Here is a 13,256-nt window from a genome sequence, read left to right on the forward strand (position 1 = left end):
ACCAGTTCTGTTTCTGCTGCTGTTTGGCCCACCCACCCGCCTGGGCTCTTACCTGACCTTTATTTCCTGCTTTTTCTACCTCAGCTGCTTTGTGCGGCACAGCTGAGGTTGAAAAATCAGTAAAAAAAGACGTTTTTCAAACGTAAGTACCGAACTGGTAGTAACACCGGTTGAATCCCACCTCTGCTTAAAAGTTGCCAAGTTTGGAGACCCCCTGCACTACAGACCGCGGCCTGAGTATTGTGCTCCATTCGAAAGGCCATATTTAAAGTAGGATTGAGTCAAACTGGAATGGGTTCAGGAAAAGGCAATAAAGATTGTTGGAGACTGGAGATGAAGTCCAGGGAGGAGTGATGTAGGAAACTGGATATTGTTAACCATAACAAGACTAAGGACCTAAGACAATATCCTTCAAATTTCAGAAGGGGTATCACAGAGAAGAAAACCATGCCTTTCTCTGATTATCTCAGAGGACAAAACCCCGGGAACAATCATCCAGATTTGCAGGAAGACGGATTCCAAGTGAATGCTAGGACACTTTTAACAATAGAGCCAATTTTCTAGAGAGATGACAGGCCTCTTGATTGGAGGCATTCAAACCATAGCTGGACACCGATCTGTCTGGGATGCTTTTGCTCTGATTCCTCCACTGAATGTCGGGTTGGACTTGATGGCCAATTGGTCAATTGGATTTGATGGCCTCGATTGCCTTTCCAACTCTCTGATTCTAGGATCATCTCTCATGTCAATTTTTCCTCTGTTGAACTTAATGATTTATTCTACCACCCCCCCCTTTTTTTTTTTTGAACAAGACTGTTTTTCCATTTTCACAGCAGTTCCTCTGAATCCGTTCCAGCTTGTCGATCATTCAGGAGGTAGAACGAGTTTTGTGCACATAAATCTGTCGTCTGTTGGTTTCCATAACAATCAAATCAAATTGACCCCCGCCTAAAAGAGAAAAACAGCTAGCTTGTTTTTGTATTACTTCTTTGAAGGAGGTGGGGCTGGCAAACGTCTTTGCTGGAAAAGGACTATCCATTCCGTTCAGATTTTTTTTTGAAGCAAGCATGAGCTGGAGGTGTTTTCTTCCAAGATGGGGAAAACTTCAAAATGGCTGCCAACAGAAATGGCTCCTTTCTTTGTTTACCACTATGGAGAAACTTAATTTTTGGCACTGTCAGCAACTACAAGTAGCCCTCGGCTTACAACAGTTCATTTAGTGAGCGTTCAAAGTTATAACAGCCCTGAAAAAAGTGACTTATGACCATTTTTCACTCCTTTGACTGTTTGCAGCATCCCCATGGTCACGTGATCAACATTCAAATGTGTCGTGCCCCTGTCAGAGTCTGTATCTGAGGAGGAAGATGAACAGCTGTACTGTGACTCCGTTGGCTGTGGAGGAGGCTGGAAAAGGGCAAAGTCTGGCTGGGCAGAGCAGGGAAGAGGTAGAACAAGGGAGAGATAGTTCAGAGGAAGACTAAGGCCCACCTCCTCTTCATTCTAGGGCATGCAGAGAGGAACAGAGAAGAGAGCAACGTGGGTTGTGGCTTACGGGAGAGGTAAGGGCCTTGATTCCTTTCATTAGCCACATCTGGGAATGAAAGTTTAAAAGAACTGAATGCTGACTGCGGCAGCTGCTGGGAGCAAATGTGACTTTATTCTGTGTTGTCTTCGCTTATCTGTGTTCCTGGGGTCTTCCCAACCATGTGAGTTTTGCCATGCCTTCACGTCTGGAATTCTTGCTCCTGCCCTGCCAAACTAATTACCTCAGTCTGGCTTGATTGGATTTATAATTACAGTTTGTGTTGACCATGTTTTGGACTTAATACTCTGCAGTCAAAGGCTGTCCCTGGGAGAGTTTTTCTCCAGCCAGAAGGTAACCTGGATATTGGGGGCAAAGTTGGAGCTAATAAAGGGATTTTTATTGATTATCTGAGTGTTGTCTTTGTGCCACGCTCTCACGATTTCTGCCCTTTTTTTCACCCAAGATCTCCAAGGCATGTGATCCTGTTCATCAATAAACCTTCTTTCCAAGCAACTTCCATGAATCCAGTGTCTTTTCCCCCTCTTGGAACTGAACCCAGAAGGATATTTCTTCCAACAGTTGCTTGTAAGAAGGTCACAAAAGACGATGACATGAGCCTGGGTTTTGCCCAAGACCAGTATTTATTTTCCATTTTTGGCAAAACTAGACAATGGTTGACTATTGCCTTGCTTAATAAACGTGGCATTCATTTAACGATCATGGGGTTCGCTTTCTGACTGCTGCAGAAAAAGGTGTAAAATTGGATTGATCGTGTGGATGATCCACTTTATGACTGACATGACTTATGACCCTGATGGATGGGCTCCATTATGGTCATAAGTCAAGGACTACTTGTAGACTCACTTGTGCAGATAAACCAGTAATCCTTGATTTAACAACCAATCCAGTGATGGGATTCAAAAAATTTTACCACCGGTTCTGTGGGCATAGCTTGGTGGGTGTGCTTTGCGTGCACAGGGTTTGCTACTAACCTTCTCCTGCAATCCTGCACTCTCCCTGTGTCTTCAACAACTGAGGCACAGCAATCCGAGTTATCTGGGGAAACATCTCTTGCCAGTCACATCTACCCGACCCATTAGAGCGAGGAGGCAGAGAATGTTGCGGGTCCCACCCCTGAGTGGGACCCAGAAGAAGGGCCTTCTCTGTGGTGGCTCCGTCTCTCTGGAACATTATTCCTCCAGAGCAGCGTTTGCCAACTGGTGGGCCGTGGCCCACTGGTGGTTCGCGAGAAAATTTTGCTGGCCTGCAGAGAAATGTCACCCCTAGAGCACCCCCCAAAGCAATTAATCTGGGCTGCGCAGGAACACAAGGTTGCGCAACACACATGGCCCACGGGAATTCAATATTTACATACATGGTGTGTTGTGAGTTAAATTTGTGAGTTTGCTTGCAAGCAAATTTTATGTGACAGACTCAGCTAGCCAATGGCAGATAGATAGATCTCTGAATGAATCTGTGATTCTGTGAGCAACTCAATCTGCCTGCCTGCTTTGCCTGATTTTGGGTAAAAGTTGCTTTTTTTAATAAAAAAATTCAATATTTCTATAAATATTTATAATATTTACATACAAGCCATGCCCGGCCAGTCACATGACCACCAAGCCACTCCCACAAATTAGACCACAGAACCGGTTGGTGGTCCCTGGGATTTAAAATTATGAGTTTGGTGGTCCCTGAGGTCCAAAAGGTTGGCGACCCCTGCCCCAGAGATTAGAATGGCCCCCTCACTAATACTCTCCCAAAAGGCACTGAAGACCTGATTTTGCCAGCAGTCCTGGAGAACCCAGAGAGGGATGGAGCCCATCAAATGGTTAGTGTGATCTGCTGTTGTCGGGGTGGGGGATGGGAGTTGTTCTTTTTTTGTTTTTTTGTTTTGTTTTTTGTTTTCCCAAATTTTGTTCCATTGTCCTTTACTAATTTATTTGATTCTTTTTGTTAGTTTTTATTGTTCTTATTTTTTATTTTTTGTTTTAAATGTGGTTTTACATTGTGTAAGCCGCCTCGAGTCACCATGGGTGAATAGGTGGCAATATAAATTAAATAAATAAATATAAATAAATAAACAAATAAATCCGCTGTGCCGCGCGAAGCAGCTGCGCTTCAAAACCAGGAAATAAAGGTCAGAATGGAGCTGGGTGGGCGGGCGGGCCCAGCACCTGATCGTAGGAGAAAATCGGTTCACTCACAGAAAATCCTCGGAGCTACCGGATCGGCCAAACCAGGCCGAACCGGTAGAATATCAACTCTGAATCAATCACTTAGTGGGAACAAATATGCAATGGGTGAATTGAATTCACTTAATAACTGCATTGCTCACTTAACCACCGCTGCAAAAATGCTGAGAAATTAGATCAGGATCACATGATGCCTCGACTTACAACAACAACAACTTATAACTGTAATTTCACCTGGAGGCTAAAGCCTATGAAGAACAGTTGCAGGAATAGAGTGTGTCTAGTTTAATGAAAAGAAGGACCAGGGGAGACATGATAGCAGGCTTCCAATATCTCAGGGATTGTCACAAAGAAGAGAGAGTCAAGCTGTAGGACAAGAAGCAATGGATGGAAACTAATCAAGGAGAGAAGCAACCTAGAACTGAGGAGACATTGCCTGGCAATTCATCAGTGGAGTAGCTTGTCTCCAGAAGTTGTGAATGCTCCAACACTGGAAGTTGTTAAGAAGAGAAGAGAACAACCGTTTATCTGAAATGATAAAGGTCTCCTGCTTGATCAGAGCGGGTGGACTAGAAGATCTCCAAGGTCCCTTCCAACTCTTTATTTTATACACATATGCGCTAAGAATAAATATATCTCGTCATTCCCGCAAGTCTTCTTGCAGCTGTGTCAAAATGAAGTCCAACATCTTGGGAGAATGTTCCACTTGTCTTCCACAGCATCGTGTCTCAATTAACCCTAGAGCCTATTGGTCAACTGCTGACTGCAGGATAAGTTGCTACCATGAATAATTATTTTTCCTTTTAAGATGAAAAGCAAAAGATGGCTTTCATCACTCAACTGAGCTTCTGAAATAACTGTCCTCCCATCTTGAACGACCATATTTTTCTCATTTCTGCTTTAATATCATATCCGGCCTGTTTTCTTTCTTTTCTTCTCCGCCACCCAAGAACCCAAATTGTTGACGGACAAGCCAAATGAAAACATCCCACAGTTTCAAAGCCACTGGCCAACATGTGATTTTTATTTATTTATTTTAAATAACGCGCTTCCAACACGCCTCTAAAAATTGGCTTTGAAAACGTGGCTTTGATAGATCGTCATAAAATGCTACTGTTTTCCCCAAGTTAACGAATTTTTATTCCCATCTGCTTGAAATGCCTTCTGCAAAAGTAACAGGACAGAAACGCTCAGGATCCCATAGAAGAAAATATCCAGGGTTGAACTGTGGAGCTCTTGATGCTCTTGAGCGTGATTGTTTGTTTGCAATTGTTACATTACCAGACTATATCACATCTTCAGTGCTAGTGAATGTTCCCTGTTTATATACATTAGCTTGCCTGCCAGTAATAGCGGGTATAGTTCTCTCTTTGGTGGTTCCTTGATTAGGTTATTGTTTTCTGCTTGATTGGTTGTCTGGTGTTAATCCCTGCTTATCTGGGTGTAGGCTGCCTGAGGCAGTGTGTTCCGGTCTTATTTTTTCCTTAGCTTTTTTATGATCTCTTTTGAATGGTGTGTAAATGTGGTTTATCTCTGTGAGTCTGTTGATGACTGATTTGTCTGAATGCTAAACTTCAAGGAATATGTTGTTGCTGGTAACTCTAAGTGAATTTTTATTGATCAGGACTGAATGATGAGATTTAAAGATTTGAATAGAATAGAATAGAATAGAATAGAATAGAATAGAATAGAATAGAATAGAATTCTTTATTGGCCGTATGATTGGACACACAAGGAATTTGTCTTGGTGCAAATACTCTCAGTATACATAAAAGAAAAGATACATTCGTCAAGAGTCAAGAATCATAAGCTACATCACTTAATGATAGTCATAAGGTACAATAAGCAATCAAATCATACTAGGAAACAGTCAATTTAAAGACAAGAATATGGGATAAAGGAGTCTGGTTGTACTTTCAGAGAAAGTGATAAATTACTGCATTAAAAAGAAAGGAAATGAATATAAAGTTGATTTGTTTGATTATGGTTAAAATATATGTGCTGTTATTTCTGGTAACTTCCAATGGATGTTTGTTAATTAGGACTGAATGATGAGGCTTTAAAAATTTGCTTATAGGTAAGAGATAAGATATGGGAAGAAGAGATCTTTTGCTATAATATCAGAGAAAGTGATGTTAATGAAATTATTTGGACTTGGACTTGATGAAAAAGGAAGTCATTTCTGTACATATCTCTTTCCTTTTTTTACTATATTTTTTCTATCTTTTCTATTTTTTCTCTCCTCATTTTTCTTTTTTTATATTTAGTTAATAGCATTAGGTTTTCAGCTCTGCTCCTGTAAACTTTAATAAAAATAAGCACTCAAAATTTACGTTTCAATGTTGATGTTTTTATATGATGAAATAACATAAATATTCCACAAATGCATCAATTTTCATTGTCAAGATGGTAAATATCAATAAATATGGGCTGTTGGTTTCATATTCAAACACATTTCATCAATAAATACAACCCGCATACAAATAAAAATTATTTGGGACTCTTCTGTCATTTATAAAAATGGAAAGCAATCCTGAAAGCAAAAAATTTTAAGAAACACTGATTTAGAGGAAATACACTTTGCCCTGGAACTGGAAATGCATCATTCTCTACGGTGTTCAATCTTGGTGGCTTCAATACAGGTCGACCTCAGTTCTTAGAATTCTGGGAGTTGAAGTCCACCTGCCTTAAAGACACCAAGGTGGGGGGGGAAAGGTTGTCTACAGAGTAAAATTTTCTTTGGGGTTTTATACATCTTTTTTATTCCAGGTCTCAGAGGTGAGTCTAAGCAGATCTTAATAAACAGAATTACCTCTTATATCACGGTCTCTTCATAAATGAATTGTCCAGGGGGGGGGTACACCAGTGGTGGTATTCAGCAGGTTCTGACCAGTTCTGGAGAACCGGTAGTGGAAATTTTGAGTAGTTTGGAGGTAAAAATCACCTCTGACTGGCCCCGCCCTCATCTATTCTCTGCCTCCTGAGTCCCAGCTGATTGGCTGGGTTTTCTTTTGTTGCCCTGCAGAGGAAAACGGTTAGTGGGGTGGGGAGGGAATGGGGATTTTACAGTATATCTTTCCCCTGCCACTCACACCAAGCCACGCCCACCAAGCCACACCATGCCCACCAAGCCACGCCCACAGAACTAATAGTAAAACATTTTGAATCCCACTACTGGGGTACACCCAGAGCTTGGGAGAGCCAACTAGCCTGCAATTGCTGATTGTGATCCTCTAAACTGGGTGTTCTCCAGAACTTATTCCAATTCCAGGTTTCTTCAGACCATTTTACCTTATAGTGACGGGATCCCATTTTGTTTTGTTTTTTTAATTATATAGTAGTCCTCTACTTACAACTACGATCAAAACCAGAATTTCCATTTGCAAGGGTGTTGCTCAATGAGTCCCTCCCAATGTTACAACCTTTATTGGTTATGGTTCTGAAGTGAATCACTGCGCATAGTTTTTAAATGAATCTGGCTTCCCCCAACGGACCTCATAAATATCTGCCAGTTGCTAAGTGCCTGAAATTTGATCGTGAGGGTGCTCCAATAAACCACAAGGGCGAGGATCCGTTGCAAGTCACTTTTTTCAGCACTTGTTGCAATTTCAAACCATCACTAAACAAATGGTTGTGAAGGTGGACGCTACTTGTATGCAAAAATTGGTTTTTTTGGGGGGGGGGAAATAGCAGCTTTGGGGGTATGGGTAGTGGAGCAAAATGACACAGGGGGGAACCAGTTAATTTCTCCTTCACACCCTTGCCTCGTCCAGATTGTGAGCAAACACACACACACACACACACACACACACTGCAATTCCAGTCCACTGCAGTTCTCTCTTTTGATGGCTCCAATTCACATATTCCTAATGTTTATCTTCTGCCTCGTTCCTGCTTGGTCCACAGAGGCCCAATGCCCTTTTCGGATGTGGTTGATCAAAGCAGTCACTCCATCCTAAATGAAGTTGACTCATGCATTCTTTTAAGACATCAGCTCGAGTCATAGTCACAGTCAGTAATTACTTCCATCAGTTCACCGTGCCTCCCACAAGCATTTTCTCGGCTGGTGACACCCGGTTCCAAGATTATCAAGAGGAGAAAAACAACCTTCCTCCTTGTTCGTAATTTAGAAAACATCTATCACGCGCCTTACTCCATTCTCTGTCTTTATTGATATAAATATATATTTAAAAAGTCACGCCAAGCTACAAAAAGCTACAACTCCTTGACTCATCATCAAGAAGCTCTCTCATTTCGGTGATGGCCTGTTCCTGCTTTTCATTGACCTCTCATGGGTTTATGATGTCATTCTGGAGACGGGGAAACTGCACAAGCTGTTCTAAAAGTGGCCACATGACAGCTTTATGTAATGGCACAATCCACCTGTTCTCCGGTTGTCTTGGGATTCACCTCCCTGATTTCCCAGCCGGAAGGCCATACAATGCTGTGGCCTCTTGTACCATACCATTGTACAGTGGCACTCTCAAGAGTTGAGAAGGGCACACAAACATACACACACACACACACACACAAAATCTGCCCATTCCAGTCTAATTTCACCCTCCCCCCTTTCCAATCTTTCTGAGAAGGAGTATAGAGATGTTCTTGAAGAAGACACTCAGGCTGCTTTTAGATAAACCCCAGCTTAGCTCTGGAAGGAAGAACCGAGGAGACCTCAAAGTCGCTCCACTTTGATGCTCTCGGTGCAAGATACAATCTGGGTCAGTCACCAGGACCAGAGGTTTAGTCTTCCAAGCATTTGGACTCGTGATAGAGCCCTATCATGCCCCTGTCGGGAGTCTGAACCCGAGGAGGAAGACGAACAGCTGACAGGAGTGGGAGCGTGGCTCCATTGGCTGTGCAGGAAACTGGGGAAGGGCAAAGTCTAGTTGGGCAGAGCAGGGAAGAGGTAGAACAAGGGAGAAGGAGTTCAGAGGAAGACCTCTTCAGTTGATCTTGTGTTGACTTTGGTTATCTGTGTCCCAACCATGTTGAGTTATTGCCGTGCCTTCACATCTGGAATTCTTGCTCCTGCCCTGCTGGACTAATTACCTCATTTTGCCTTGATTGGACTTATAGTTACAGTTTTTGTTGACCATGTTTTGGACTTGATTTTCTGCAGCCAAAGGCTGTTCCTGGGAAAGCTTTTCTCCAGCCCAGAAGGTAACCAGGACATTGGGGGCAAAGTTGGAGCTAATACAGGGACTCCTACTGATTATCTGACTGTGTTGCCTTGGTGCCACTCCCCGGGTCATCCCATAACCCATTCTCAAGGAACTTCTCTATACCAGAATGTGAATGAGTCCCAAAGCTTGGAAGACAGAGCCTCTAGTCCCAGGGACCAATCCAGATTAGATCCTGCAACATTACCTCAGGGCATGTATATTTGCTTTCATATGTGATGCTCTTGGGCAGGGGTGTCAAACAAAAAGGCCCGTGAGCAGGATGCAGCTCATGATGTGGTTGGATCCGGCCCACGGGGCTATCCTAGAAAATGTAAGGGGCCAGCTGTGTGGCTTCGGCCCGGTCTACTCAATGCAAAGAGGAAACATCAGGCCAGTGTGGCTTCGGCCCGGTCTACTCAATGCAAAGAGGAAACATCAGGCCAGTGTGGCTTCGGCCCGGTCTACTCAATGCAAAGAGGAAACATCAGGCCAGTGTGGTTTTGGCCCGGTCTACTCAATGCAAAGAGGAAACATCAGGCCAGTGTGGCTTCGGCCCGGTCTACTCAATGCAAAGAGGAAACATCAGGCCAGTGTGGCTTCGCCCGGTCTACTCAATGCAAAGAGGAAACATCAGGCCAGTGTGGCTTCGGCCTGGTCTACTCAATGCAAAGAGGAAACATCAGGCCAGTGTGGCTTCGGCCTGGTCTACTCAATGCAAAGAGGAAACATCAGGCCAGTGTGGCTTCGGCCTGGTCTACTCAATGCAAAGAGGAAACATCAGGCCAGTGTGGCTTCGGCCCGGTCTACTCAATGCAAAGAGGAAACATCAGGCCAGTGTGGCTTCGGCCCGGTCTACTCAATGCAAAGAGGAAACATCAGGCCAGTGTGGCTTCGGCCCGGTCTACTCAATGCAAAGAGGAAACATCAGGCCAGTGTGGCTTCGGCCGGTCTACTCAATGCAAAGAGGAAACATCAGGCCAGTGTGGCTTCGGCCTGGTCTACTCAATGCAAAGAGGAAACATCAGGCCAGTGTGGCTTCGGCCTGGTCTACTCAATGCAAAGAGGAAACATCAGGCCAGTGTGGCTTCGGCCCGGTCTACTCAATGCAAAGAGGAAACATCAGGCCAGTGTGGCTTCGGCCGGTCTACTCAATGCAAAGAGGAAACATCAGGCCAGTGTGGCTTCGGCCCAGTCTACTCAATGCAAAGAGGAAACATCAGGCCAGTGTGGCTTCGGCCTGGTCTACTCAATGCAAAGAGGAAACATCAGGCCAGTGTGGCTTCGGCCCGGTCTACTCAGTGCGAAGAGGAAACATGCCAGCAGTTTGGGGAGTGGCCTCAAGCTGGCCACGCCCACCCAATCAGCCACATCCACCCAGTTGGCCACGCCCACCCTTCCCCTCAAAGTCAACACAGCCCTGATGCAGCCCTCAATGAAATTGAGTTTGACACCCCTGCTCTTGGATGTAAGAATGAGAGAGAAACAATCTCTCAGGCTTCCCACATTCTGGTATAATACTTGATAACAATTAAGTAGACTTCCAGAGTGGTTCCTTCACAGCGGTTGTTGAATATCTTCTTCAACGTCATCTCCATACTGCTCCACAACATCTCACTCGATCCAAAAAGGGGACCACACGACCCCCCTGGGTCAGTGCAACCATCGTCAATATGAGTCAGTTTCTAAGCATCTGAATTTTGATCATGTAACGTGTGAATGACGGTCATAAGTCACTTTTTTTTCCAGTGCCGTCATAAAAATTGTACGGTCACTAAATGAACTGTTGTAAGTTGAGGACTACCTGTACCAGTTTACCAATTACCAGAATTACCAGCCTCAAGAGAACAGCATTTGGTGGGGAAAACATTTTTTGGGGGGGTGAAGATAATGCAAGAGAAGAGGAACACGTGCCTATCAATTCATTCCTATTTGATAAAGATGAGATCAGTGGAACTGTATCTCTCTTTTTTTTTTCCCCTCATTTAAATCCTGGGAGCCTTGTCTCAGACACTTATATATTCATCCTTTTTCATAAGAGAACTCTTTGTCTTTATTAAAAATCCATAAATCTAAGATCTTCCTGACCCTCTCGGGGTGGGGAGATAACTTGATGCCCAGCATAAACAAGTCAGTAATGCAACTGTTCTCTCCTTTTACAATGTGCCCCTTCATCTTATTAATCTTACTAATCAATCCATTAAACATTTCTTCATAGCTTCACCAGCTGTGTTTTGTAACCATCTGCGCTGGACGAGAAGTGGACATGGGAGTTTGGAAAATGTGAAACTGTCTTCAAAGTCTGGTTTCTCTGTCTCAGCAGGAGGGGGTGACCTGACTCAACTCCCAGGATTCAGGCAATTCCCTATTGCCAGAATTATTAAAATAACAAGAGTTGGAAGGGACCTTGGAGGTCTTCAAGTCCAACCCGCTGCTTAGGCAGGAAACCCTACACCACTTCAGACAAGTGGTTGTCCAATCTCTCCTTAAAAACTCCTAGTGTTGGAGCATTCACAACTTCTGGAGACAAGTTGTTCCACTGATTTATTGTTCTAACTGTCAGGAAATTTCTCCTTAATTCTAGGTTGCTTCTCTCCTTGATGAGTTTCCATCCATTGCTTTTTGTTACATATATCATTCATATCAATAAGCTTGCAGTTTTTCTGTGAAAATATTTACAGACCCCTCACATCCCAGACACAGACTGTTTCAACTCCTACCCTCAACCGTATGATTGTAACCTTGTTGCTTGCATCCTTACAATTTATATGGACTGTTTCCTAGTATGATTTGATTGCTAATTGTACCCTATGACTATTATTAAGTGTTGTACCTTATGATTCTTGACTCTTGATGAATGTATCTTTTCTTGTATGTACACTGAGAGCATTTGCACCAAGACAAATTCCTTGTGTGTCCAATCACACTTGGCCAATAAAGAATTCTATTCTATTCTGTTCTGTTCTGTTCTGTTCTGTACTATCTATTTTCTCTTTAATATAGACTCCAGGACAAAAGAATGCAAAATTCATGATGGATCGACCCTACCAAAACTAATATTTGAGACTAAGGAAAGAGAAAGAGCATTGAAGAAAGACGTAAATGGGAAAAGGATTTGTCTTTAGTTCTTTCTATCTATTCTGGGATTAGGTTACATGCTCTGAATCTCAGCCTTTGCTTGGAAGGGGAGGGCATACAATTTTTGTCAGGTTGGGTGACATAAGTGGCCGTGAGTGATGCAATGACGCCCAGTGCAGGAGGCATGTTTGTTATTATGCGGTTCAACTGCAGTTGAAGTTACTGTTTAAATACACTACAGTTATCATCACCCACCATCACCTACCAGTACAGACTAGGACACTGGGCCACATCTAACAAAATGAAATTCAGCGTAGAGAAAAGTAAAGTCCTACACTTAGGCAAGAAAAACCAAAAGTACACATATAGACTGGGTGAAACCAGGTTCCATAGCAGTAAGTGTTAGTGCCTTGCAAGTTTAACATCGCATTAAAACTAGAAAAGGAGAAAAAACATGGCAATGAAATGAAAGGAATTCAATATTTATTTTTACTTAATACTTTTATCCTCTTTTATAGGTTTTAGATATCTATAAAAAGGGATAAAAGTATTAAGTAAACAGAAATATTGAATTCCTTCCATTTCTGCGCAATGTATTTCAGTTTTTAAATTCTTTTTAGCTGTGTGTACTTTATATATATGTTTTTAACTTTTAAAATTATTCTTTGGATCCCACCCGCCTTATGTTGGCCTATGACCGTAATAAAGATTTGATTGAGTGTGGCTCATGTTATGCCTTTTCATTTAATGACAGGGTTAGTGACCTTTGGCCCCAGTAAACATTTCCATCTGGAACCAGTCTTCGCACCATCTCCAGAAAGCGGCAAAAGTTGAAGGATCTCAGCCCATCCCAAAGGTGCTTTTTCAAGAAGCAACTGGGCTTTCTTGTTTTTCTTTGAAGATGTTTCGCTTCTCATCCAAGAAGTTCCTTCAGTTCAAATCTCAACCTATGTGCCCTCCTCGTTGGGGATCCTTTCATCCACCCCAGCTCTTGACTGCTTTTCCTGTAACCACTAGACTCCTCTCCCTATACAATCAGATTACAGATTAACAGAATTGGAAGGGACCTTGTAGGTCATCTAGTCCAACCCCCATCCCAAGCAGACCCTACACCATTTCTGATTAGATAGCAGTCCAGTCTCTTCTTGAAAGCCTTCAGTGATGAAGTTCCCCACAACTTCCAAAGGCAAGCTGTTCCATTGGTTGTTCTCACTGTCAGAAAATTTCTCCTTATTTTCAGGTTGAATCTCTTCTTGTTCAGTTTCCATCCATTATTCCTTGTCTGGCCTACAGGAG

General features: G+C 43.0%; 1 long non-coding RNA gene across 1 annotated transcript in view; it reads left to right on the forward strand.

Annotated features, from left to right (window-relative positions):
- LOC148131635 (uncharacterized) overlaps nucleotides 1-13,256 on the forward strand; it is a 65,655-nt gene that overhangs the window by 1,052 nt on the left and 51,347 nt on the right. The gene's annotated exons all lie outside the window — the stretch shown is intronic.

The sequence above is a fragment of the Notechis scutatus genome, chromosome 2, assembly GCF_049901735.1.
Source record: "Notechis scutatus isolate UNSWTSFEM ecotype Mainland chromosome 2, rNotScu1.2, whole genome shotgun sequence".
NCBI classification, from domain to species: Eukaryota; Metazoa; Chordata; class Lepidosauria; order Squamata; family Elapidae; genus Notechis; species Notechis scutatus.